Raw genomic sequence first — 26,494 nt, forward strand, 5'->3', positions numbered from 1 at the left:
TTTGGTTTGGGGATCGGAGAGGGAACATGCTAATTTATCTTTGTATGTTGCACCCTGACCCCCTGGACAGGGGCGTAACAGACCAGTACAGTTTTAGTACTTTGTACTTTGCCACATTTATCTTCTTCTTAGCAAGTGTCATGCATTCTGCTTCTCCAGCGTTTTTAAGAGCTGTTGATGATGTCAAATGCAGCTTACGGCCACACCGCTCTCTAAGCGCCCGATCTCGTCCGATCTCGGCAGCCAAATAGAGCCGGGCCTGGTTAGTACTTGGTAGGAAGACCGCCTGGGAATACAAGGTGCTGTAAGCTTTTTTGCTTGGGTTTACGGGCAGCACAAGCTGGTGTTACTGCCTATTTATTCATAGAAATTGTTCTATATTTTCATCAAATTTTGTTCTTTCATTGCTGTTTTGCTACTTTATTGGTTTTCTCAACCATCGTGCTTCATTACTAGTAGACCATGTTAAATAAATTGTATATTTTGTAAATAGTATTAAATCTGTAGGGGTGAACTGCCATTTTCTTGGACTGTTTTCACATTAGGGAGTAAGGGTTAGCGACTGTCTTTTGGTTTGTTTATTTCTATCAGGCTAGCTAGCACTTTCTGTGGGAAATGGCTTATTTTGTTTATTATGTTGGCCTTGGTTCGCCCTGAGTTGTAGTGTCATGTTTTGTTTGACACTTTCTTTCGTTTAAAATAAATATCATTCTGTTGGAACATCTCGACCCTGGATTTTGGTTTGGGGATCGGAGAGGGAACATGCTAATTTATCTTTGTATGTTGCACCCTGACCCCCTAGACAGGGGCGTAACAGACCAGTACAAGTATAGTACTTTGTACTTTGCCACATTTATCTTCTTCTTAGCAAGTGTCATGCATTCTGCTTCTCCAGCGTTTTTAAGAGCTGTTGATGATGTCAAATGCAGCTTACAGCCACACCGCTCTCTAAGCGCCCGATCTCGTCCGATCTCGGCAGCCAAATAGAGCAGGTCCTGGATAGTACTTGGTAGGAAGACCGCCTGGGAATACCAGGTGCTGTAAGCTTTTTTGCTTGGGTTTACGGGCAGCACAAGCTGGTGTTACTGCCTATTTTTTCATAGAAATTGTTCTATATTTTCATCAAATTTTGTTCTTTTATTGCTGTTTTGCTACTTTATTGGTTTGTCAACCATCGTGCTTCATTACTATTAGACCATGTTACGGTCCTGGCCATATGTGTTGTTTTTTTTTTTGTTGTTCTTATAGGTGCCCTGCCTGATTGGCCGGATTGGGGGGCAGTACAGGAAGCTGATTGGTCCATCCTACACTTCCTGGAGTTTTAAAAGTACGGTTCCCAACAGCTAGCGAGGCTCTTTCTGGCAGCAGCACCTGTTTGCTGTTCTTGGTTTCCAAACCTTATTTAGCATTTTTGAATTGTTAGGTTTTGTGCCGTGGTTTTCTTTATAAATTGTATATTTTGTAAATAGTATTAAATCTGTAGGGGTGAACAGCCATTTTCTTTGGACTGTTTTCACATTAGGGAGTTAGGGTTAGCGACTGTCTTTTGGATTGTTTATTTCTATCAGGCTAGCTAGCACTTTCTGTGGGAAATGGCTTATTTTGTTTATTATGTTGGCCTTGGTTCGCCCTGAGTTGTAGTGTCATGTTTTGTTTGACACTTTCTTTCGTTTAAAATAAATATCATTCTGTTGGAACATCTCGATCCTGGATTTTGGTTTGGGGATCGGAGAGGGAACATGCTAATTTATCTTTGTATGTTGCACCCTGAGCCCCTAGACAGGGGCGTAACAGACCAGTACAGTTATAGTACTTTGTACTTTGCCACATTTATCTTCTTCTTAGCAAGTGTCATGCATTCTGCTTCTCCAGCGTTTTTAAGAGCTGTTGATGATGTCAAATGCAGCTTACGGCCACACCGCTCTTTAAGCGCCCGATCTCGTCCGATCTCGGCAGCCAAATAGGGCCGGGCCTGGTTAGTACTTGGTAGGAAGACCGCCTGGGAATACCAGGTGCTGTAAGCTTTTTTGCTTGGGTTTACGGGCAGCACAAGCTGGTGTTACTGCCTATTTATTCATAGAAATTGTTCTATATTTTCATCAAATTTTGTTCTTTCATTACTGTTTTGCTACTTTATTGGTTTGTCAACCATCGTGCTTCATTACTAGTAGACCATGTTACGGTCCTGGCCTTATGTGTTGTTTTTATTTTTTTGTTCTTATAGGTGCCCTGCCTGATTGGCCGGATTGGGGGGCAGTACAGGAAGCTGATTGGTCCATCCTACACTTCCTGGAGTTTTAAAAGTACGGTTCCCAACAGCTAGCGAGGCTCTTTCTGGCAGCAGCACCTGTTTGCTGTTCTTGGTTTCCAAACCTTATTTAGCATTTTTGAATTGTTAGGTTTTGTGCCGTGGTTTTGTTTATAAATTGTTTATTTTGTAAATAGTATTAAATCTTTAGGGGTGAACAGCCATTTTCTTTTGATTGTTTTCTCTTGTTTTCACATTAGGGAGTTAGGGTTAGCGACTGTCTTTTGGTTTGTTTATTTCTATCAGGCTAGCTAGCACTTTTTGTGGGAAATGGCTTATTTTGTTTATTATGTTGGCCTTGGTTCGCCCTGAGTTGTAGTGTCATGTTTTGTTTGACACTTTCTTTCGTTTAAAATAAATATCATTCTGTTGGAACATCTCGATCCTGGATTTTGGTTTGGGGATCGGAGAGGGAACATGCTAATTTATCTTTGTATGTTGCACCCTGACCCCCTGGACAGGGGCGTAACAGACCAGTACAGTTATAGTACTTTGTACTTTGCCACATTTATCTTCTTCTTAGCAAGTTTCATGCATTCTGCTTCTCCAACGTTTTTATGCAGCTTACGGCCACACCGCTCTCTAAGCGCCCGATCTCGGCAGCCAAATAGAGCCGGGCCTGGTTAGTACTTGGTAGGAAGACTGCCTGGGAATAAAAGGTGCTGTAAGCTTTTTTGCTTGGGTTTACGGGCAGCACAAGCTGGTGTTACTGCCTATTTATTCATAGAAATTGTTCTATATTTTCATCAAATTTTGTTCTTTCATTGCTGTTTTGCTACATTATTGGTTTGTCAACCATCGTGCTTCATTACTAGTAGACCATGTTACGGTCCTGGCCATATGTGTTGTTTTTATTTTGTTGTTCTTATAGGTGCCCTGCCTGATTGGCCGGATTGAGGGGCAGTACAGGAAGCTGATTGGTCCATCCTACACTTCCTGGAGTTTTAAAAGTACAGTTCCCAACAGCTAGCGAGGCTCTTTCTGGCAGCAGCACCTGTTTGCTGTTCTTGGTTTCCAAACCTTATTTAGCATTTTTGAATTGTTAGGTTTTGTGCCGTGGTTTTGTTTATAAATTGTATATTTTTGTAAATAGTATTAAATCTGTAGGGGTGAACAGCCATTTTCTTTTGATTGTTTTCTCTTGTTTTCACATTAGGGAGTTAGGGTTAGCGACTGTCTTTTGGTTTGTTTATTTCTATCGGGCTAGCTAGCACTTTCTGTGGGAAATGGCTTATTTTGTTTATTATGTTGGCCTTGGTTCGCCCTGAGTTGTAGTGTCATGTTTTGTTTGACACTTTCTTTCGTTTAAAATAAATATCATTCTGTTGGAACATCTCGATCCTGGATTTTGGTTTGGGGATTGGAGAGGGAACATGCTAATTTATCTTTGTATGTTGCACTCTGACCCCCTGGACAGGGGCGTAACAGACCAGTACAGTTATAGTACTTTGTACTTTGCCACTTTTATCTTCTTCTTAGCAAGTTTCATGCATTCTGCTTCTCCAACGTTTTTAAGAGCTGTTGATGATGTCAAATGCAGCTTACGGCCACACCGCTCTCTAAGCGCCCGATCTCGGCAGCCAAATAGAGCCGGGCCTGGTTAGTACTTGGTAGGAAGACCGCCTGGGAATACCAGGTGCTGTAAACTTTTTTGCTTGGGTTTACGGGCAGCACAAGCTGGTGTTACTGCCTATTTATTCATAGAAATTGTTGTATATTTTCATCAAATTTTGTTCTTTCATTACTGTTTTGCTACTTTATTGGTTTGTCAACCATCGTGCTTCATTACTAGTAGACCATGTTACGGTCCTGGCCATATGTGTTGTTTTTATTTTGTTGTTCTTATAGGTGCCCTGCCTGATTGGCCGGATTGAGGGGCAGTACAGGAAGCTGATTGGTCCATCCTACACTTCCTGGATTTTTAAAAGTACGGTTCCCAACAGCTAGCGAGGCTCTTTCTGGCAGCAGCACCTGTTTGCTGTTCTTGGTTTCCAAACCTTATTTAGCATTTTTGAATTGTTAGGTTTTGTGCCGTGGTTTTGTTTATAAATTGTATATTTTGTAAATAGTATTAAATCTGTAGGGGTGAACAGCCATTTTCTTTGGACTGTTTTCACATTAGGGAGTTAGGGTTAGCGACTGTCTTTTGGATTGTTTATTTCTATCAGGATAGCTAGCACTTTCTGTGGGAAATGGCTTATTTTGTTTATTATGTTGGCCTTGGTTCGCCCTGAGTTGTAGTGTCATGTTTTGTTTGACACTTTCTTTCGTTTAAAATAAATATCATTCTGTTGGAACATCTCGATACTGGAGTTTGGTTTGGGGATCGGAGAGGGAACATGCTAATTTATCTTTGTATGTTGCACCCTGACCCCCTGGACAGGGGCGTAACAGACCAGTACAGTTTTAGTACTTTGTACTTTGCCACATTTATCTTCTTCTTAGCAAGTGTCATGCATTCTGCTTCTCCAGCGTTTTTAAGAGCTGTTGATGATGTCAAATGCAGCTTACGGCCACACCGCTCTCTAAGCGCCCGATCTCGTCCGATCTCGGCAGCCAAATAGAGCCGGGCCTGGTTAGTACTTGGTAGGAAGACCGCCTGGGAATACAAGGTGCTGTAAGCTTTTTTGCTTGGGTTTACGGGCAGCACAAGCTGGTGTTACTGCCTATTTATTCATAGAAATTGTTCTATATTTTCATCAAATTTTGTTCTTTCATTGCTGTTTTGCTACTTTATTGGTTTTCTCAACCATCGTGCTTCATTACTAGTAGACCATGTTAAATAAATTGTATATTTTGTAAATAGTATTAAATCTGTAGGGGTGAACTGCCATTTTCTTGGACTGTTTTCACATTAGGGAGTAAGGGTTAGCGACTGTCTTTTGGTTTGTTTATTTCTATCAGGCTAGCTAGCACTTTCTGTGGGAAATGGCTTATTTTGTTTATTATGTTGGCCTTGGTTCGCCCTGAGTTGTAGTGTCATGTTTTGTTTGACACTTTCTTTCGTTTAAAATAAATATCATTCTGTTGGAACATCTCGACCCTGGATTTTGGTTTGGGGATCGGAGAGGGAACATGCTAATTTATCTTTGTATGTTGCACCCTGACCCCCTAGACAGGGGCGTAACAGACCAGTACAAGTATAGTACTTTGTACTTTGCCACATTTATCTTCTTCTTAGCAAGTGTCATGCATTCTGCTTCTCCAGCGTTTTTAAGAGCTGTTGATGATGTCAAATGCAGCTTACAGCCACACCGCTCTCTAAGCGCCCGATCTCGTCCGATCTCGGCAGCCAAATAGAGCAGGTCCTGGATAGTACTTGGTAGGAAGACCGCCTGGGAATACCAGGTGCTGTAAGCTTTTTTGCTTGGGTTTACGGGCAGCACAAGCTGGTGTTACTGCCTATTTTTTCATAGAAATTGTTCTATATTTTCATCAAATTTTGTTCTTTTATTGCTGTTTTGCTACTTTATTGGTTTGTCAACCATCGTGCTTCATTACTATTAGACCATGTTACGGTCCTGGCCATATGTGTTGTTTTTTTTTTTGTTGTTCTTATAGGTGCCCTGCCTGATTGGCCGGATTGGGGGGCAGTACAGGAAGCTGATTGGTCCATCCTACACTTCCTGGAGTTTTAAAAGTACGGTTCCCAACAGCTAGCGAGGCTCTTTCTGGCAGCAGCACCTGTTTGCTGTTCTTGGTTTCCAAACCTTATTTAGCATTTTTGAATTGTTAGGTTTTGTGCCGTGGTTTTCTTTATAAATTGTATATTTTGTAAATAGTATTAAATCTGTAGGGGTGAACAGCCATTTTCTTTGGACTGTTTTCACATTAGGGAGTTAGGGTTAGCGACTGTCTTTTGGATTGTTTATTTCTATCAGGCTAGCTAGCACTTTCTGTGGGAAATGGCTTATTTTGTTTATTATGTTGGCCTTGGTTCGCCCTGAGTTGTAGTGTCATGTTTTGTTTGACACTTTCTTTCGTTTAAAATAAATATCATTCTGTTGGAACATCTCGATACTGGAGTTTGGTTTGGGGATCGGAGAGGGAACATGCTAATTTATCTTTGTATGTTGCACCCTGACCCCCTGGACAGGGGCGTAACAGACCAGTACAGTTATAGTACTTTGTACTTTGCCATATTTATCTTCTTCTTAGCAAGTGTCATGCATTCTGCTTCTCCAACGTTTTTATGCAGCTTACGGCCACACCGCTCTCTAAGCGCCCGATCTCGGCAGCCAAATAGAGCCGGGCCTGGTTAGTACTTGGTAGGAAGACTGCCTGGGAATAAAAGGTGCTGTAAGCTTTTTTGCTTGGGTTTACGGGCAGCACAAGCTGGTGTTACTGCCTATTTATTCATAGAAATTGTTCTATATTTTCATCAAATTTTGTTCTTTCATTGCTGTTTTGCTACATTATTGGTTTGTCAACCATCGTGCTTCATTACTAGTAGACCATGTTACGGTCCTGGCCTTATGTGTTGTTTTTATTTTTTTGTTCTTATAGGTGCCCTGCCTGATTGGCCGGATTGAGGGGCAGTACAGGAAGCTGATTGGTCCATCCTACACTTCCTGGAGTTTTAAAAGTACAGTTCCCAACAGCTAGCGAGGCTCTTTCTGGCAGCAGCACCTGTTTGCTGTTCTTGGTTTCCAAACCTTATTTAGCATTTTTGAATTGTTAGGTTTTGTGCCGTGGTTTTGTTTATAAATTGTATATTTTTGTAAATAGTATTAAATCTGTAGGGGTGAACAGCCATTTTCTTTTGATTGTTTTCTCTTGTTTTCACATTAGGGAGTTAGGGTTAGCGACTGTCTTTTGGTTTGTTTATTTCTATCAGGCTAGCTAGCACTTTCTGTGGGAAATGGCTTATTTAGTTTATTATGTTGGCCTTGGTTCGCCCTGAGTTGTAGTGTCATGTTTTGTTTGACACTTTCTTTCGTTTAAAATAAATATCATTCTGTTGGAACATCTCGATCCTGGATTTTGGTTTGGGGATTGGAGAGGGAACATGCTAATTTATCTTTGTATGTTGCACCCTGACCCCCTGGACAGGGGCGTAACAGAGCAGTACAGTTATAGTACTTTGTACTTTGCCACATTTATCTTCTTCTTAGCAAGTTTCATGCATTCTGCTTCTCCAAAGTTTTTAAGAGCTGTTGATGATGTCAAATGCAGCTTACGGCCACACCGCTCTCTAAGCGCCCGATCTCGTCCGATCTCGGCAGCCAAATAGAGCCGGGCCTGGTTAGTACTTGGTAGGAAGACCGCCTGGGAATACCAGGTGTTGTAAGCTTTTTTGCTTGGGTTTACGGGCAGCACAAGCTGGTGTTACTGCATATTTATTCATAGAAATTGTTCTATATTTTCATCAAATTTTGTTCTTTCATTGCTGTTTTGCTACTTTATTGGTTTCTCAACCATCGTGCTTCATTACTAGTAGACCATGTTAAATAAATTGTATATTTTGTAAATAGTATTAAATCTGTAGGGGTGAACTGCCATTTTCTTGGACTGTTTTCACATTAGGGAGTAAGGGTTAGCGACTGTCTTTTGGTTTGTTTATTTCTATCAGGCTAGCTAGCACTTTCTGTGGGAAATGGCTTATTTTGTTTATTATGTTGGCCTTGGTTCGCCCTGAGTTGTAGTGTCATGTTTTGTTTGACACTTTCTTTCGTTTAAAATAAATATCATTCTGTTGGAACATCTCGATCCTGGATTTTGGTTTGGGGATCGGAGAGGGAACATGCTAATTTATCTTTGTATGTTGCACCCTGACCCCCTGGACAGGGGCGTAACAGACCAGTACAGTTATAGTACTTTGTACTTTGCCACATTTATCTTCTTCTTAGCAAGTTTCATGCATTCTGCTTCTCCAACGTTTTTATGCAGCTTACGGCCACACCGCTCTCTAAGCGCCCGATCTCGTCCGATCTCGGCAGCCAAATAGAGCCGGGCCTGGTTAGTACTTGGTAGGAAGACCGCGTGGGAATACCAGGTGCTGTAAGCTTTTTTGCTTGGGTTTACGGGCAGCACAAGCTGGTGTTACTGCCTATTTATTCATAGAAATTGTTCTATATTTTCATCAAATTTTGTTCTTTCATTACTGTTTTGCTACTTTATTGGTTTGTCAACCATCGTGCTTCATTACTAGTAGACCATGTTACGGTCCTGGCCATATGTGTTGTTTTTACTTTCTTGTTCTTATAGGTGCCCTGCCTGATTGGCCGGATTGGGGGGCAGTACAGGAAGCTGATTGGTCCATCCTACACTTCCTGGAGTTTTAAAAGTACGGTTCCCAACAGCTAGCAAGGCTCTTTCTGGCAGCAGCACCTGTTTGCTGTTCTTGGTTTCCAAACCTTATTTAGCATTTTTGAATTGTTAGGTTTTGTGCCGTGGTTTTGTTTATAAATTGTATATTTTGTAAATAGTATTAAATCTTTAGGGGTGAACAGCCATTTTCTTTTGATTATTTTCTCTTGTTTTCACATTAGGGAGTTAGGGTTAGCGACTGTCTTTTGGTTTGTTTATTTCTATCAGGCTAGCTAGCACTTTCTGTGGGAAATGGCTTATTTTGTTTATTATGTTGGCCTTGGTTCGCCCTGAGTTGTAGTGTCATGTTTTTTTTGACACTTTCTTTCGTTTAAAATAAATATCATTCTGTTGGAACATCTCGATACTGGAGTTTGGTTTGGGGATCGGAGAGGGAACATGCTAATTTATCTTTGTATGTTGCACCCTGACCCCCTGGACAGGGGCGTAACAGACCAGTACAGTTATAGTACTTTGTACTTTGCCACATTTATCTTCTTCTTAGCAAGTGTCATGCATTCTGCTTCTCCAGCGTTTTTAAGAGCTGTTGATGATGTCAAATGCAGCTTACGGCCACACCGCTCTCTAAGCGCCCGATCTCGTCCGATCTCGGCAGCCAAATAGAGCCGGGCCTGGTTTGTACTTGGTAGGAAGACCGCCTGGGAATACCAGGTGCTGTAAGCTTTTTTGCTTGGGTTTACGGGCAGCACAAGCTGGTGTTACTGCCTATTTATTCATAGAAATTGTTCTATATTTTCATCAAATTTTGTTCTTTCATTGCTGTTTTGCTACTTTATTGGTTTCTCAACCATCGTGCTTCATTACTAGTAGACCATGTTAAATAAATTGTATATTTTGTAAATAGTATTAAATCTGTAGGGGTGAACTGCCATTTTCTTGGACTGTTTTCACATTAGGGAGTAAGGGTTAGCGACTGTCTTTTGGTTTGTTTATTTCTATCAGGCTAGCTAGCACTTTCTATGGGAAATGGCTTTTTTTGTTTATTATGTTGGCCTTGGTTCGCCCTGAGTTGTAGTGTCATGTTTTGTTTGACACTTTCTTTCGTTTAAAATAAATATCATTCTGTTGGAACATCTCGATCCTGGATTTTGGTTTGGGGATCGGAGAGGGAACATGCTAATTTATCTTTGTATGTTGCACCCTGACCCCCTGGACAGGGGCGTAACAGACCAGTACAGTTATAGTACTTTGTACTTTGCCACATTTATCTTCTTCTTAGCAAGTTTCATGCATTCTGCTTCTCCAACGTTTTTATGCAGCTTACGGCCACACCGCTCTCTAAGCGCCCGATCTCGGCAGCCAAATAGAGCCGGGCCTGGTTAGTACTTGGTAGGAAGACTGCCTGGGAATACCAGGTGCTGTAAGCTTTTTTGCTTGGGTTTACGGGCAGCACAAGCTGGTGTTACTGCCTATTTATTCATAGAAATTGTTCTATATTTTCATCAAATTTTGTTCTTTCATTGCTGTTTTGCTACATTATTGGTTTGTCAACCATCGTGCTTCATTACTAGTAGACCATGTTACGGTCCTGGCCATATGTGTTGTTTTTATTTTGTTGTTCTTATAGGTGCCCTGCCTGATTGGCCGGATTGAGGGGCAGTACAGGAAGCTGATTGGTCCATCCTACACTTCCTGGAGTTTTAAAAGTACAGTTCCCGACAGCTAGCGAGGCTCTTTCTGGCAGCAGCACCTGTTTGCTGTTCTTGGTTTCCAAACCTTATTTAGCATTTTTGAATTGTTAGGTTTTGTGCCGTGGTTTTGTTTATAAATTGTATATTTTTGTAAATAGTATTAAATCTGTAGGGGTGAACAGCCATTTTCTTTTGATTGTTTTCTCTTGTTTTCACATTAGGGAGTTAGGGTTAGCGACTGTCTTTTGGTTTGTTTATTTCTATCAGGCTAGCTAGCACTTTCTGTGGGAAATGGGTTTTTTTGTTTATTATGTTGGCCTTGGTTCGCCCTGAGTTGTAGTGTCATGTTTTGTTTGACACTTTCTTTCGTTTAAAATAAATATCATTCTGTTGGAACATCTCGATCCTGGATTTTGGTTTGGGGATTGGAGAGGGAACATGCTAATTTATCTTTGTATATTGCACCCTGACCCCCTGGACAGGGGCGTAACAGACCAGTACAGTTATAGTACTTTGTACTTTGCCACATTTATCTTCTTCTTAGCAAGTTTCATGCATTCTGCTTCTCCAACGTTTTTAAGAGCTGTTGATGATGTCAAATGCAGCTTACGGCCACACCGCTCTCTAAGCGCCCGATCTCGGCAGCCAAATAGAGCCGGGCCTGGTTAGTACTTGGTAGGAAGACCGCCTGGGAATACCAGGTGCTGTAAACTTTTTTGCTTGGGTTTACGGGCAGCACAAGCTGGTGTTACTGCCTATTTATTCATAGAAATTGTTGTATATTTTCATCAAATTTTGTTCTTTCATTACTGTTTTGCTACTTTATTGGTTTGTCAACCATCGTGCTTCATTACTAGTAGACCATGTTACGGTCCTGGCCATATGTGTTGTTTTTGATTTGTTGTTCTTATAGGTGCCCTGCCTGATTGGCCGGATTGAGGGGCAGTACAGGAAGCTGATTGGTCCATCCTACACTTCCTGGATTTTTAAAAGTACGGTTCCCAACAGCTAGCGAGGCTCTTTCTGGCAGCAGCACCTGTTTGCTGTTCTTGGTTTCCAAACCTTATTTAGCATTTTTGAATTGTTAGGTTTTGTGCCGTGGTTTTGTTTATAAATTGTATATTTTGTAAATAGTATTAAATCTGTAGGGGTGAACAGCCTTTTTCTTTGGACTGTTTTCACATTAGGGAGTTAGGGTTAGCGACTGTCTTTTGGTTTGTTTATTTCTATCAGGCTAGCTAGCACTTTCTGTGGGAAATGGCTTATTTTGTTTATTATGTTGGCCTTGGTTCGCCCTGAGTTGTAGTGTCATGTTTTGTTTGACACTTTCTTTCGTTTAAAATAAATATCATTCTGTTGGAACATCTCGAGCCTGGATTTTGGTTTGGGGATCGGAGAGGGAACATGCTAATTTATCTTTGTATGTTGCACCCTGACCCCCTAGACAGGGGCGTAACAGACCAGTACAGTTATAGTACTTTGTACTTTGCCACATTTATCTTCTTCTTAGCAAGTGTCATGCATTCTGCTTCTCCAGCATTTTTAAGAGCTGTTGATGATGTCAAATGCAGCTTACGGCCACACCGCTCTCTAAGCGCCCGATCTCGGCAGCCAAATAGAGCAGGTCCTGGATAGTACTTGGTAGGAAGACCGCCTGGGAATACCAGGTGCTGTAAGCTTTTTTGCTTGGGTTTACGGGCAGCACAAGCTGGTGTTACTGCCTATTTATTCATAGAAATTGTTCTATATTTTCATCAAATTTTGTTCTTTCATTGCTGTTTTGCTACATTATTGGTTTGTCAACCACCGTGCTTCATTACTAGTAGACCATGTTACGGTCCTGGCCATATGTATTGTTTTTATTTTGTTGTTCTTATAGGTGCCCTGCCTGATTGGCCGGATTGAGGGGCAGTACAGGAAGCTGATTGGTCCATCCTACACTTCCTGGAGTTTTAAAAGTACGGTTCCCAACAGCTAGCGAGGCTCTTTCTGGCAGCAGCACCTGTTTGCTGTTCTTGGTTTCCAAACCTTATTTAGCATTTTTGAATTGTTAGGTTTTGTGCCGTGGTTTTGTTTATAAATTGTATATTTTGTAAATAGTATTAAATGTGTAGGGGTGAACAGCCATTTTCTTTTGATTGTTTTCTCTTGTTTTCACATTAGGGAGTTAGGGTTAGCGACTGTCTTTTGGTTTGTTTATTTCTATCAGGCTAGCTAGCACTTTCTGTGGAAAATGGCTTATTTTGTTTATTATGTTGGCCTTGGTTCGCCCTGAGTTGTAGTGTCATGTTTTGTTTGAGACTTTCTTTCGTTTAAAATAAATATCATTCTGTTGGAACATCTCGATCCTGGATTTTGGTTTGGGGATTGGAGAGGGAACATGCTAATTTATCTTTGTATGTTGCACCCTGACCCCCTGGACAGGGGCGTAACAGACCAGTACAGTTATAGTACTTTGTACTTTGCCACATTTATCTTCTTCTTAGCAAGTTTCATGCATTCTGCTTCTCCAACGTTTTTAAGAGCTGTTGATGATGTCAAATGCAGCTTACGGCCACACCGCTCTCTAAGCGCCCGATCTCGTCCGATCTCGGCAGCCAAATAGAGTCGGGCCTGGTTAGTACTTGGTAGGAAGACCGCGTGGGAATACCAGGTGCTGTAAGCTTTTTTGCTTGGGTTTACGGGCAGCACAAGCTGGTGTTACTGCCTATTTATTCATAGAAATTGTTCTATATTTTCATCAAATTTTGTTCTTTCATTACTGTTTTGCTACTTTATTGGTTTGTCAACCATCGTGCTTCATTACTAGTAGACCATGTTACGGTCCTGGCCATATGTGTTGTTTTTATTTTCTTGTTCTTATAGGTGCCCTGCCTGATTGGCCGGATTGGGGGGCAGTACAGGAAGCTGATTGGTCCATCTTACACTTCCTGGAGTTTTAAAAGTACGGTTCCCAACAGCTAGCGAGGCTCTTTCTGGCAGCAGCACCTGTTTGCTGTTCTTGGTTTCCAAACTTTATTTAGCATTTTTGAATTGTTAGGTTTTATGCCGTGGTTTTGTTTATAAATTGTATATTTTGTAAATAGTATTAAATCTGTAGGGGTGAACTGCCATTTTCTTTGGATTGTTTTCACATTTGGGAGTTAGGGTTAGCGACTGTCTTTTGGTTTGTTTATTTCTATCAGGCTAGCTAGCACTTTCTGTGGAAAATGGCTTATTTTGTTTATTATGTTGGCCTTGGTTCGCCCTGAGTTGTAGTGTCATGTTTTGTTTGACACTTTCTTTCGTTTAAAATAAATATCATTCTGTTGGAACATCTCGATCCTGGATTTTGGTTTGGGGATCGGAGAGGGAACATGCTAATTTATCTTTGTATGTTGCACCCTGACCCCCTGGACAGGGGCGTAACAGACCAGTACAGTTATAGTACTTTGTACTTTGCCACATTTATCTTCTTCTTAGCAAGTGTCATGCATTCTGCTTCTCCAGCGTTTTTAAGAGCTGTTGATGATGTCAAATGCAGCTTACGGCCACACCGCTCTCTAAGCGCCCGATCTCGTCCGATCTCGGCAGCCAAATAGAGCCGGGCCTGGTTAGTACTTGGTAGGAAGACCACGTGGGAATACCAGGTGCTGTAAGCTTTTTTGCTTGGGTTTACGGGCAGCACAAGCTGGTGTTACTGCCTATTTATTCATAGAAATTGTTCTATATTTTCATCAAATTTTGTTCTTTCATTACTGTTTTGCTACTTTATTGGTTTGTCAACCATCGTGCTTCATTACTAGTAGACCATGTTACGGTCCTGGCCATATGTTTTTTTTATTTTCTTGTTCTTATAGGTGCCCTGCCTGATTGGCCGGATTGGGGGGCAGTACAGGAAGCTGATTGGTCCATCCTACACTTCCTGGAGTTTTAAAAGTACGGTTCCCAACAGCTAGCGAGGCTCTTTCTGGCAGCAGCACCTGTTTGCTGTTCTTGGTTTCCAAACTTTATTTAGCATTTTTGAATTGTTAGGTTTTATGCCGTGGTTTTGTTTATAAATTGAATATTTTGTAAATAGTATTAAATCTGTAGGGGTGAACAGCCATTTTCTTTTGATTGTTTTCTCTTGTTTTCACATTAGGGAGTTAGGGTTAGCGACTGTCTTTTGGTTTGTTTATTTCTATCAGGCTAGCTAGCACTTTCTGTGGGAAATGGCTTATTTTGTTTATTATGTTGGCCTTGGTTCGCCCTGAGTTGTAGTGTCATGTTTTGTTTGACACTTTCTTACGTTTAAAATAAATATCATTCTGTTGGAACATCTCGATCCTGGATTTTGGTTTGGGGATCGGAGAGGGAACATGCTAATTTATCTTTGTATGTTGCAACCTGACCCCCTAGACAGGGGCGTAACAGACCAGTACAGTTATAGTACTTTATACTTTGCCACATTTATCTTCTTCTTAGCAAGTGTCATGCATTCTGCTTCTCCAGCGTTTTTAAGAGCTGTTGATGATGTCAAATGCAGCTTGCGGCCACACCGCTCTCTAAGCGCCCGATCTCGTCCGATCTCGGCAGCCAAATAGAGCCGGGCCTGGTTAGTACTTGGTAGGAAGACCGCCTGGGAATACCAGGTGCTGTAAACTTTTTTGCTTGGGTTTACGGGCAGCACAAGCTGGTGTTACTGCCTATTTATTCATAGAAATTGTTCTATATTTTCATCAAATTTTGTTCTTTCATTGCTGTTTTGCTACTTTATTGGTTTTTCAACCATCGTGCTTCATTACTAGTAGACCATGTTACGGTCCTGGCCATATGTGTTGTTTTTATTTTCTCGTTCTTATAGGTGCCCTGCCTGATTGGCCGGATTGAGGGGCAGTACAGGAAGCTGATTGGTCCATCCTACACTTCCTGGAGTTTTAAAAGTACGGTTCCCAACAGCTAGCGAGGCTCTTTCTGGCAGCAGCACCTGTTTGCTGTTGGTTGGGGGAGGAGGTGTGTTCTTTTTGAGAGTGTGCTGCAGGAAGCAGACCTGTGTGAGAGCTGCTGATTTTTTGGTTTGTGCTTTTTTTCTTGCTCTTCTTTTCCCCATACTAAATAGTGGTTTTTGGTTTTTGGCTTTTTGTTTTTTATCCCCCCGGCGGATTTCTGTCCGTACGGGGGCGCCTTTAGTTGGCTTCCATGCCTTATTTTTTTCTATCATTGTTTTTCTCGGCCAATGTCGGCACTTCCTGGTTTTTGTTTGAGAAATGAGAGGAGTTTTTCTTCACTGGAAAAATCAAGAGAGATGAAAGGAATAAGAGGAAATCTGATAGAGAACTGCAAGATGGTGGAAACTGGAGAACAACACCGTGATGTGGAAGATGGGGGAAGGAGGACGGCTGCAGGGGATACTGTGAGACCATGCGCCAGCAAAAGCACAGAACGGCTGCCGGAGAAGGCGTGGATTGTTGGGGAAAGGCAGAAGAGATGGCCGGCTGTTGGAGGTAATGCAGTTGCTGGAAAACAACATGAAGAGATGGCAAGAATAAAAGGAGAGATGAGCGGAAGACGAGAAGCGAGAAAGGAAACAAGGTATGAGAAAGAGTTGACTGTTTTGGCAGAAGTAATAGGGGAAGAGCGGCTAAAAACTATGGAACTATTACGAGCCATAAGAGAGGTGTGTGGCGGAATTGGGGCACTGAGAGAGACAGGACCAAATAAATTTGAAGTGACTGTGAAGAATGAAGCTGGGAAAAAGAGACTGTTGGATGGACTAAAAGTGGGGAGAGCAGTAGTGATGGTAAAGTCTTTGGCAATAGATGAGTTGGTGGTTTCCTTCTTAAACTTACCAGCTTATATTTCTGATGAAGAAATACTAGAGAAGCTTGATGTTTGGGGAGTAACAGCAATCTCCCCAATAAAAAGGAGACTGTGGCCAGGAACTGATGTGGCTGATGGCACCAGATATCTAAAAGTTAAGTTCAATGAGACTGTGCAATCACTGCCTTACTCCGCAAAGTTTATGACAGCAACTGGCCCAGAGTATTTCAGGGTAATGCATAATAATCAAGTTAAGGTATGCAGGATGTGTCTACAGCCTGGGCATATCGTCAGAGATTGCCCAGATTTCACTTGTTTTAAGTGTAACAGACAGGGTCATTATGCGAGGGAGTGTGATGCCCAGGAGCATAGATGTGACTCATGCCATAGTCCACAGGAGGAATGTGTGTGTCAAAACAATGCAATAGAGTCTGGAGAGGGGCACAGGGGACTGATCCCCAATGAGGATGCTGGAATAAGGCCTCCAGAGGAGGTAGGACTGGATCTTGACAGTGAAGGAGCAAGTGAATATGAGGAGGGGGGAGGAGAGTTAATGGAGACTCAGGCCAGTGAACTGGTCCTTTCAGAGAATAAAAAGGAAAACAATGTGAATGAGATTGGGTCAAGTCTGGATCTAGTGTTGGCGGAGTGGAGTGGAGAAGTAGCCAGTCACCCTGAAGAGGGCGAGAGGGGTATGCTTCAGGCTCCTCTGTCTAGACTTCCAATTCAAGGTGAGCCATTACCTGACCCCAGAGGTATTGCTCTAGAAATTGCTGTATCGACTCCTCAGGCTGACGGTGATGAATCAGAGGCAGAGATGGACTTTCAGCAAGTAAGGCACATGAGGAAAAGAGGACAAAAGAAGTCCGGGGAAAGTGTGGCAGAGGGCAAAGGGAAAGGGAAGAAACAGGCCAGAGATAGATGACCCCCTTTTGTGTGATCCTTTTCATGCATCTCCAGTCCCAAAACCTAAACGGCCTAGGAAAGGTATGGAAAATTAAAAGACTGTGTGAAGACATGGACTGTGACATCCTGTGCGTCCAGGAATGTAGATGGACTATGGAAAAAATAGACAAAATAAATACTTTTTGGAGAGGGGATTTGTTTTATTCCCTCTCTGCTGACAAAACCGCAGGTGTAGCAGTATTTGTAAAGCCAGGTGTTTTTGAGAATGTGACAGAGGTTTTTAAGGATAACCAAGGGAGACTGTTGGTTCTAGATACTGTATATCACAATAGAAACTACAGAATTCTAAATCTATATGGCCCAAACAGTGAGGGTGAAAGGAGGGTTTTTTTTGGCCGCTGTAAAAGGTGGACGGACGATCGCTCGGTAGTGGTGGGGGACTGGAATGTTGCTCTAACTGGGCTGGATGTGAGTGCAAACAACGTTTTCAAAACAGACACTAGTAGATCGGCTGTTTTTCAGTGGATGACTGAGGGTGATTTGATTGATGCTTGGAGAGTTCTGAACCCTGGCACCCGTGCGTATTCGCGCAGGCAAGTAGTATTGGGCAAACTAAAGCAGTCTAGGATAGACCTGTGTTTGCTGGCGTCGGGCTTGATTCCTATGTTAAAAAAGTGTGAATATAATTTCTGCACATGGAGTGATCATGCCTCGCTGAATGTGACTCTTGGGGAGGGTAGCATGCAGAGGAATGGAGGGGTGTGGTGTTTTAACTCAGCCCTCCTGGAGGATTCATTTTTTAAAGATAAAATGAAGTCTTTTCTCTCTGCTCTGTGTGAAGAAAGTGAATTTGTAGTAGATATCATTGAGTGGTGGGAGCACGCCAAGTTTAAAATTAGGAGGCGCTGCATTGCACTGAGCAGAGAGAAAAGGCTAAGGGAAAGAGCTAAGGAGGCTGAGTTGAGACACCGTCTGAAAAGGGAAATTGAGCTTGTTGAAGCTGGGCATGGCCATCCCCTGGATGGCTATCTTGGACTGAGAGAGCAACTAGCACGCCTAGATGAGGAAAAATGTAAAGGGGCAGTGATCCGCAGCAAAATACAACATGTAGTGGAGGGAGAGCGCTGTACAGCATACTTTTTGGGCTTAGAAAAGAGAAGGCAGACCAAAACATACATAACAGAAATACAGGATTCTGAAGGCAATACACACACCGATTTAGTAGATATATTACAAACTATACAGGATTTTTACTCTAATCTTTTCAGTAAACAAAATATAGGAAAAGCACAAAGAGATAAAATACTTGGTAATGTCGGCTGCTCTCTCGGTCCTGAGGACGCGGCTATGTGTGATGGCGACCTCCACCCGGAGGAAATCAGTGCAGCCATTGCTGAAATGCATAGAGCTAGAAGCCCGGGTCTGGACGGCCTCTCGGCAGAGTTCTATCAGTCCTATAAGGATTTGCTATCTCCGGTCCTCTGTAGGTTGTTCTCTGCCATGCAAACGGAGAACAGATGTGCGGAGTCTTTCGTGAGAGGCGTGATCACTCTGGTTTACAAGAATAAGGGAGCCAGGACCGACTTGGGGAATTATAGGCCCATTAGTTTGCTCAATACTGACTACAAGATCCTGGCTAAGGTGCTGGCGTCCAGACTCAAAAGAGTGATTGGGTCGATAGTTGGGCCTACCCAGACTTATAGCATTCCGGGGAGGGATATTGCTGATTGTATCCTGTCAACCAGATTCTCATTTCAACAGCTAATGGCCACAGGTGGCATCTACTTGAGTGTGGACCTAGAGAAGGCGTTTGACAGGGTGAGTCACGAGTTCCTCTTTGAGTGTCTGGGGGTTTTTGGGTTCGGCCCAACTTTTCGAGCATGGGTGGAGCTGTTGTATGGCCGAGCTACTAGTGTTGTCAAATGTAATGGCTTCCTGACTGATCCCTTCCCTTTGGAGAGGTCGGTTAGGCAGGGGTGCCCCCTGTCGGCTATGCTTTATGCAATAGTGGCCGAGCCCCTAGCGAAATTAATCTTAAGCGATACAAAAATAAATGGAATACAATCACCGACTGGCTCAGACTTTCGAATTGCACAATATGCAGATGATATTAACATAATGGTTAAAGATAGGAACAGCTTGCAACGGGTGCTCGGTCACCTAACTGCATATGAGCATGCCACAGGGGCGCGAGTCAATAACAATAAATCTAAACTAATTCTTGGCCCTGGGACTGATCTAGGTGGTGAGGGGCAGGGGTTCAAAATGGGAGAGGAGGAGTTTAAACTCCTGGGAGTCTACATGGGACCTCAAATGGAGGCAAGCATTCGAAGAACCTGGTTGGAGCATATTGCGTGGTGTAGATCTAGGCTCGGACTGTGGAAGATGAGAGGGTTGGGTTTGAGAGGGAAGGTAATAATAGTGAATTCTGTAATAGTACCGAGGCTGGTTTACGCCATGCAAGTCTGTCACCTGCCGGGCGATTTGTTGGTCCTCCTGAGCAGAGCCATAGAAGACTTCCTGTGGAAAGGAAGAGCGATGAAGATTGCACATAATACACTGGTTGGGCCATATAAAAAAGGTGGGTTACAGCTGTGTGATTTAAAAACAAAAATTAAATCACTTAGAATTAAGCTATATAAGAAGCTTTTGGACAAGTCAGCATGTGGTATATGGCAGGACTATATGTGGTTAGACATAAGGAATAGGGGGACGGGTGGGATTTTCAACCTGTGCAGCGTCGAGCTGGCGCGGCATGTGCCCGGAGCGTGCATGCTATTCCAGGAGGCGGCAGAGGCATGGGCTGATGTCCTGCCTCACCTGCAGTGCATGGTGACTAATAAGTGGGATGTGTTGAACCAACCCATCTTTGGAAATCCCTGCCTGCAGGGTCGGGCAGGCCTCCTGAAGAACCGGGGTGTGCTGGGGAAAGCGGTGCAACAGGTGAGAGATCTTTTAAACCAAGACGGGGTGTTTGATGAGGATGAGGTGTTTTTTAGAGCGAAAGGAAAAGGATACAAAATCTCAAGGTCAGTTATCCGGGAATTAGGGAGAGAATTCCATCAGGGGTGGCCACAGAGATGGAGAGAAGTTTTACAGGGGACACAAGATGGTCTGGGGGGAGGGGATGGAATTGTTTTCACCTTGTCATGTGATATAAAGAACAGGAATCTGATAGAATTACCTACTAAATTCTGGTACTCAGTCCTATTAAAGAATATATTCAAACAACCTGCAGCCAACACAGCGTGGAGCCAGATTTTTCCCTCCCGTTCCATTACTGATATATGGGAAAATGTATACATGCACTGGATGACGCCAGCCATTGCTAACACAAATTTTCTGTTGATGCACAGAAGAGTGTTGGTGTCTGTCGTCCTCCACCGAATTAATTGTGATATACATTCAAGAACGTGTGCGGTGTGTGAATGGGAGGATGAAGACTTTGATCATCTTATGCTGCATTGTAGGGTAGCACGGGTTTTTAGAGATTGGGTGAGGACAGTTCTAACTGAGAAATGTAAAGTGATCGGGTTGGAAGGAGTGAAATGGAGCTGGGTGTGGTGTTTTGGGGTTGAGAAAACGGAAAAAGGCATAAACCTGGATATGGTGAATTTGGTATTGAGTGTGGCGCGTCATGTTTTATATATTGCAAGAAACCATGCACTTTTTGGGGGTAAAATAATAAGTAGAACGGCACTGTGTAAGAATTTGGTTAAATGCTATTTGAAAATCTTTTATGAAGCGGATAAGGATGGTTTTGAAAGAAGGTGGGGGGCGAAGAATGATCTATGTGGTGTAGATAGAGAAGGGCGGATGGTGGTGGATTTTGGTTAATGGTAGGTTGGGATAAAATGGGTAGGGGTTTACTCCTGTTTGGGTCTTTTTGTGTTTAATATGTGTGTATAATTTGAGATGTTTTTTCATAATTTTGTTCTGTTTTGAAATGGGAAATGAATATACAAATGTAAAATATGTATGTTATTTTCTGATTTTAAGCACCTTTGTATTTGTCTTCACCAAAATGTAAAAGAGTATTTTTGATAATAAAAAGAGAAAAAAAAAAAAAATAAGCGCCCGATCTCGTCCGATCTCGGCAGCCAAATAGAGCCGGGCCTGGTTAGTACTTGGTAGGAAGACCGCCTGGGAATACCAGGTGCTGTAAGCTTTTTTGCTTGGGTTTACGGGCAGCACAAGCTGGTGTTACTGCCTATTTATTCATAGAAATTGTTCTATATTTTCATCAAATTTTGTTCTTTCATTGCTGTTTTGCTACTTTATTGGTTTGTCAACCATCGTGCTTCATTACTAGTAGACCATGTTACGGTCCTGGCCATATGTGTTGTTTTTATTTTGTTGTTCTTATAGGTGCCCTGCCTGATTGGCCGGATTGGGGGGCAGTACAGGAAGCTGATTGGTCCATCCTACACTTCCTGGAGTTTTAAAAGTACGGTTCCCAACAGCTAGCGAGGCTCTTTCTGGCAGCAGCACCTGTTTGCTGTTCTTGGTTTCCAAACTTTATTTAGCATTTTTGAATTGTTAGGTTTTATGCCGTCGTTTTGTTTATAAATTGTATATTTTGTAAATAGTATTAAATCTGTAGGGGTGAACAGCCATTTTCTTTTGATTGTTTTCTCTTGTTTTCACATTAGGGAGTTAGGGTTAGCGACTGTCTTTTGGATTGTTTATTTCTATCAGGCTAGCTAGCACTTTCTGTGGGAAATGGCTTATTTTGTTTATTATGTTGGCCTTGGTTTGCCCTGAGTTGTAGTGTCATGTTTTGTTTGACACTTTCTTTCGTTTAAAATAAATATCATTCTGTTGGAACATCTCGATACTGGAGTTTGGTTTGGGGATCGGAGAGGGAACATGCTAATTTATCTTTGTATGTTGCACCCTGACCCCCTGGACAGGGGCGTAACAGACCAGTACAGTTATAGTACTTTGTACTTTGCCACATTTATCTTCTTCTTAGCAAGTGTCATGCATTCTGCTTCTCCAGCGTTTTTAAGAGCTGTTGATGATGTCAAATGCAGCTTACGGCCACACCGCTCTCTAAGCGCCCGATCTCGTCGAATCTCGGCAGCCAAATAGAGCCGGGCCTGGTTAGTACTTGGTAGGAAGACCGCCTGGGAATACCAGGTGCTGTAAGCTTTTTTGCTTGGGTTTACGGGCAGCACAAGCTGGTGTTACTGCCTATTTATTCATAGAAATTGTTCTATATTTTCATCAAATTTTGTTCTTTCATTGCTGTTTTGCTACTTTATTGGTTTTTCAACCATCGTGCTTCATTACTAGTAGACCATGTTACGGTCCTGGCCATATGTGTTGTTTTTATTTTCTCGTTCTTATAGGTGCCCTGCCTGATTGGCCGGATTGAGGGGCAGTACAGGAAGCTGATTGGTCCATCCTACACTTCCTGGAGTTTTAAAAGTACGGTTCCCAACAGCTAGCGAGGCTCTTTCTGGCAGCAGCACCTGTTTGCTGTTCTTGGTTTCCAAACCTTATTTAGCATTTTTGAATTCTTAGGTTTTGTGCCGTGGTTTTGTTTATAAATTGTATATTTTGTAATTCGTATTAAATCTGTAGGGGTGAACAGCCATTTTCTTTTGATTGTTTTCTCTTGTTTTCACATTAGGGAGTTAGGGTTAGCGACTGTCTTTTGGTTTGTTTATTTCTATCAGGCTAGCTAGCACTTTCTGTGGGAAATGGCTTATTTTGTTTATTATGTTGGCCTTGGTTCGCCCTGAGTTGTAGTGTCATGTTTTGTTTGACACTTTCTTTCGTTTAAAATAAATATCATTCTGTTGGAACATCTCGGTCCTGGATTTTGGTTTGGGGATCGGAGAGGGAACATGCTAATTTATCTTTGTATGTTGCACCCTGACCCCCTGGACAGGGGCGTAACAGACCAGTACAGTTATAGTACTTTGTACTTTGCCACATTTATCTTCTTCTTAGCAAGTGTCATGCATTCTGCTTCTCCAGCGTTTTTAAGAGCTGTTGATGATGTCAAATGCAGCTTACGGCCACACCGCTCTCTAAGCGCCCGATCTCGTCCGATCTCGGCAGCCAAATAGAGCCGGGCCTGGTTAGTACTTGGTAGGAAGACCGCCTGGGAATACCAGGTGCTGTAAGCTTTTTTGCTTGGGTTTACGGGCAGCACAAGCTGGTGTTACTGCCTATTTATTCATAGAAATTGTTCTATATTTTCATCAAATTTTGTTCTTTCATTGCTGTTTTGCTACTTTATTGGTTTTTCAACCATCGTGCTTCATTACTAGTAGACCATGTTACGGTCCTGGCCATATGTGTTGTTTTTATTTTGTTGTTCTTATAGGTGCCCTGCCTGATTGGCCGGATTGGGGGGCAGTACAGGAAGCTGATTGGTCCATCCTACACTTCCTGGAGTTTTAAAAGTACGGTTCCCAACAGCTAGCGAGGCTCTTTCTGGCAGCAGCACCTGTTTGCTGTTCTTGGTTTCCAAACTTTATTTAGCATTTTTGAATTGTTAGGTTTTATGCCGTGGTTTTGTTTATAAATTGTATATTTTGTAAATAGTATTAAATCTGTAGGGGTGAACAGCCATTTTCTTTGGACTGTTTTCACATTAGGGAGTTAGGGTTAGCGACTGTGTTTTGGTTTGTTTATTTCTATCAGGCTAGCTAGCACTTTCTGTGGGAAATGGCTTATTTTGTTTATTATGTTGGCCTTGGTTCGCCCTGAGTTGTAGTGTCATGTTTTGTTTGACACTTTCTTTCGTTTAAAATAAATATCATTCTGTTGGAACATCTCGATCCTGGATTTTGGTTTGGGGATCGGAGAGGGAACATGCTAATTTATCTTTGTATGTTGCACCCTGACCCCCTGGACAGGGGCGTAACAGACCAGTACAGTTATAGTACTTTGTACTTTGCCACATTTATCTTCGTCTTAGCAAGTTTCATGCATTCTGCTTCTCCAACGTTTTTAAGAGCTGTTGATGATGTCAAATGCAGCTTACGCCCACACCGCTCTCTAAGCGCCCGATCTCGTCCGATCTCGGCAGCCAAATAGAGCCGGGCCTGGTTAGTACTTGGTAGGAAGACCGCGTGGGAATACCAGGTGCTGTAAGCTTTTTTGCTTGGGTTTACGGGCAGCACAAGCTGGTGTTACTGCCTATTTATTCATAGAAATTGTTCTATATTTTCATCAAATTTTGTTCTTTCATTACTGTTTTGCTACTTTATTGGTTTGTCAACCATCGTGCTTCATTACTAGTAGACCATGTTACGGTCCTGGCCATATGTGTTGTTTTTGATATGTTGTTCTTATAGGTGCCCTGCCTGATTGGCCGGATTGAGGGGCAGTACAGGAAGCTGATTGGTCCATCCTACACTTCCTGGAGTTTTAAAAGTACGGTTCCCAACAGCTAGCGAGGCTCTTTCTGGCAGTAACACCTGTTTGCTGTTCTTGGTTTCCAAACCTTATTTAGCATTTTTGAATTGTTAGGTTTTGTGCCGTGGTTTTGTTTATAAATTGTATATTTTGTAAATAGTATTAAATCTGTAGGGGTGAACAGCCATTTTCTTTGGACTGTTTTCACATTAGGGAGTTAGGGTTAGCGACTGTCTTTTGGTTTGTTTATTTCTATCAGGCTAGCTAGCACTTTCTGTGGGAAATGGCTTATTTTGTTTATTATGTTGGCCTTGGTTCGCCCTGAGTTGTAGTGTCATGTTTTGTTTGACACTTTCTTTCGTTTAAAATGAATATCATTCTGTTGGAACATCTCGATCCTGGATTTTGGTTTGGGGATCGGAGAGGGAACATGCTAATTTATCTTTGTATGTTGCACCCTGACCCCCTGGACAGGGGCGTAACAGACCAGTACAGTTATAGTACTTTGTACTTTGCCACATTTATCTTCTTCTTAGCAAGTGTCATGCCTTCTGCTTCTCCAGCGTTTTTAAGAGCTGTTGATGATGTCAAATGCAGCTTACGGCCACACCGCTCTCTAAGCGCCCGATCTCGTCCGATCTCGGCAGCCAAATAGAGCCGGGCCTGGTTAGTACTTGGTAGGAAGACCGCCTGGGGATACCAGGTGCTGTAAGCTTTTTTGCTTGGGTTTACGGGCAGCACAAGCTGGTGTTACTGCCTATTTATTCATAGAAATTGTTCTATATTTTCATCAAATTTTGTTCTTTCATTGCTGTTTTGCTACTTTATTGGTTTGTCAACCATCGTGCTTCATTACTAGTAGACCATGTTACGGTCCTGGCCATATGTGTTGTTTTTATTTTCTCATTCTTATAGGTGCCCTGCCTGATTGGCCGGATTGAGGGGCAGTACAGGAAGCTGATTGGTCCATCCTACACTTCCTGGAGTTTTAAAAGTACGGTTCCCAACAGCTAGCGAGGCTCTTTCTGGCAGCAGCACCTGTTTGCTGTTCTTGGTTTCCAAACCTTATTTAGCATTTTTGAATTCTTAGGTTTTGTGCCGTGGTTTTGTTTATAAATTGTATATTTTGTAATTCGTATTAAATCTGTAGGGGTGAACAGCCATTTTCTTTTGATTGTTTTCTCTTGTTTTCACATTAGGGAGTTAGGGTTAGCGACTGTCTTTTGGTTTGTTTATTTCTATCAGGCTAGCTAGCACTTTCTGTGGGAAATGGCTTATTTTGTTTATTATGTTGGCCTTGGTTCGCCCTGAGTTGTAGTGTCATGTTTTGTTTGACACTTTCTTTCGTTTAAAATAAATATCATTCTGTTGGAACATCTCGATCCTGGATTTTGGTTTGGGGATCGGAGAGGGAACATGCTAATTTATCTTTGTATGTTGCACCCTGACCCCCTGGACAGGGGCGTAACAGACCAGTACAGTTATAGTACTTTGTACTTTGCCACATTTATCTTCTTCTTAGCAAGTTTCATGCATTCTGCTTCTCCAACGTTTTTATGCAGCTTACGGCCACACAGCTCTCTAAGCGCCCGATCTCGTCCGATCTCGGCAGCCAAATAGAGCCGGGCCTGGTTAGTACTTGGTAGGAAGACCGCCTGGGAATACCAGGTGCTGTAAGCTTTTTTGCTTGGGTTTACGGGCAGCACAAGCTGGTGTTACTGCCTATTTATTCATAGAAATTGTTCTATATTTTCATCAAATTTTGTTCTTTCATTGCTGTTTTGCTACTTTATTGGTTTGTCAACCATCGTGCTTCATTACTAGTAGACCATGTTACGGTCCTGGCCATATGTGTTGTTTTTATTTTGTTGTTCTTATAGGTGCCCTGCCTGATTGGCCGGATTGGGGGGCAGTACAGGAAGCTGATTGGTCCATCCTACACTTCCTGGAGTTTTAAAAGTACGGTTCCCAACAGCTAGCGAGGCTCTTTCTGGCAGCAGCACCTGTTTGCTGTTCTTGGTTTCCAAACTTTATTTAGCATTTTTGAATTGTTAGGTTTTATGCCGTGGTTTTGTTTATAAATTGTATATTTTGTAAATAGTATTAAATCTGTAGGGGTGAACTGCCATTTTCTTTGGATTGTTTTCACATTAGGGAGTTA

General features: G+C 42.3%; 20 pseudogenes; all 20 read left to right on the plus strand.

The window, feature by feature from the left end:
* The first annotated feature begins 192 nt into the window (after window positions 1–192).
* On the plus strand, window positions 193–311 carry LOC137112566 (5S ribosomal RNA; annotated as a pseudogene).
* Window positions 312–928: 617 nt separating this feature from the next.
* Window positions 929–1,047, plus strand: LOC137112455 (5S ribosomal RNA; annotated as a pseudogene).
* An 858-nt stretch (window positions 1,048–1,905) lies between these two features.
* Window positions 1,906–2,024, plus strand: LOC137113007 (5S ribosomal RNA; annotated as a pseudogene).
* Window positions 2,025–3,847: 1,823 nt separating this feature from the next.
* LOC137112726 (5S ribosomal RNA) lies at window positions 3,848–3,956 on the plus strand (annotated as a pseudogene).
* Window positions 3,957–4,813: 857 nt separating this feature from the next.
* Window positions 4,814–4,932, plus strand: LOC137112567 (5S ribosomal RNA; annotated as a pseudogene).
* A 617-nt stretch (window positions 4,933–5,549) lies between these two features.
* On the plus strand, window positions 5,550–5,668 carry LOC137112456 (5S ribosomal RNA; annotated as a pseudogene).
* A 1,814-nt stretch (window positions 5,669–7,482) lies between these two features.
* Window positions 7,483–7,601, plus strand: LOC137113143 (5S ribosomal RNA; annotated as a pseudogene).
* A 595-nt stretch (window positions 7,602–8,196) lies between these two features.
* On the plus strand, window positions 8,197–8,315 carry LOC137113089 (5S ribosomal RNA; annotated as a pseudogene).
* Window positions 8,316–9,182: 867 nt separating this feature from the next.
* LOC137113183 (5S ribosomal RNA) lies at window positions 9,183–9,301 on the plus strand (annotated as a pseudogene).
* Window positions 9,302–9,896: 595 nt separating this feature from the next.
* On the plus strand, window positions 9,897–10,005 carry LOC137112711 (5S ribosomal RNA; annotated as a pseudogene).
* An 868-nt stretch (window positions 10,006–10,873) lies between these two features.
* LOC137112727 (5S ribosomal RNA) lies at window positions 10,874–10,982 on the plus strand (annotated as a pseudogene).
* Window positions 10,983–11,839: 857 nt separating this feature from the next.
* On the plus strand, window positions 11,840–11,948 carry LOC137112731 (5S ribosomal RNA; annotated as a pseudogene).
* An 867-nt stretch (window positions 11,949–12,815) lies between these two features.
* On the plus strand, window positions 12,816–12,934 carry LOC137113142 (5S ribosomal RNA; annotated as a pseudogene).
* An 857-nt stretch (window positions 12,935–13,791) lies between these two features.
* Window positions 13,792–13,910, plus strand: LOC137113016 (5S ribosomal RNA; annotated as a pseudogene).
* Window positions 13,911–14,775: 865 nt separating this feature from the next.
* Window positions 14,776–14,894, plus strand: LOC137112518 (5S ribosomal RNA; annotated as a pseudogene).
* Window positions 14,895–21,991: 7,097 nt separating this feature from the next.
* On the plus strand, window positions 21,992–22,110 carry LOC137112590 (5S ribosomal RNA; annotated as a pseudogene).
* An 867-nt stretch (window positions 22,111–22,977) lies between these two features.
* LOC137112898 (5S ribosomal RNA) lies at window positions 22,978–23,096 on the plus strand (annotated as a pseudogene).
* Window positions 23,097–23,953: 857 nt separating this feature from the next.
* LOC137112561 (5S ribosomal RNA) lies at window positions 23,954–24,072 on the plus strand (annotated as a pseudogene).
* Window positions 24,073–24,929: 857 nt separating this feature from the next.
* On the plus strand, window positions 24,930–25,048 carry LOC137112497 (5S ribosomal RNA; annotated as a pseudogene).
* An 846-nt stretch (window positions 25,049–25,894) lies between these two features.
* LOC137112559 (5S ribosomal RNA) lies at window positions 25,895–26,013 on the plus strand (annotated as a pseudogene).
* The last annotated feature ends 481 nt before the right edge of the window (window positions 26,014–26,494 follow it).

Source organism: Channa argus, unplaced genomic scaffold, assembly GCF_033026475.1.
Source record: "Channa argus isolate prfri unplaced genomic scaffold, Channa argus male v1.0 Contig014, whole genome shotgun sequence".
Taxonomy (NCBI): domain Eukaryota; kingdom Metazoa; phylum Chordata; class Actinopteri; order Anabantiformes; family Channidae; genus Channa; species Channa argus.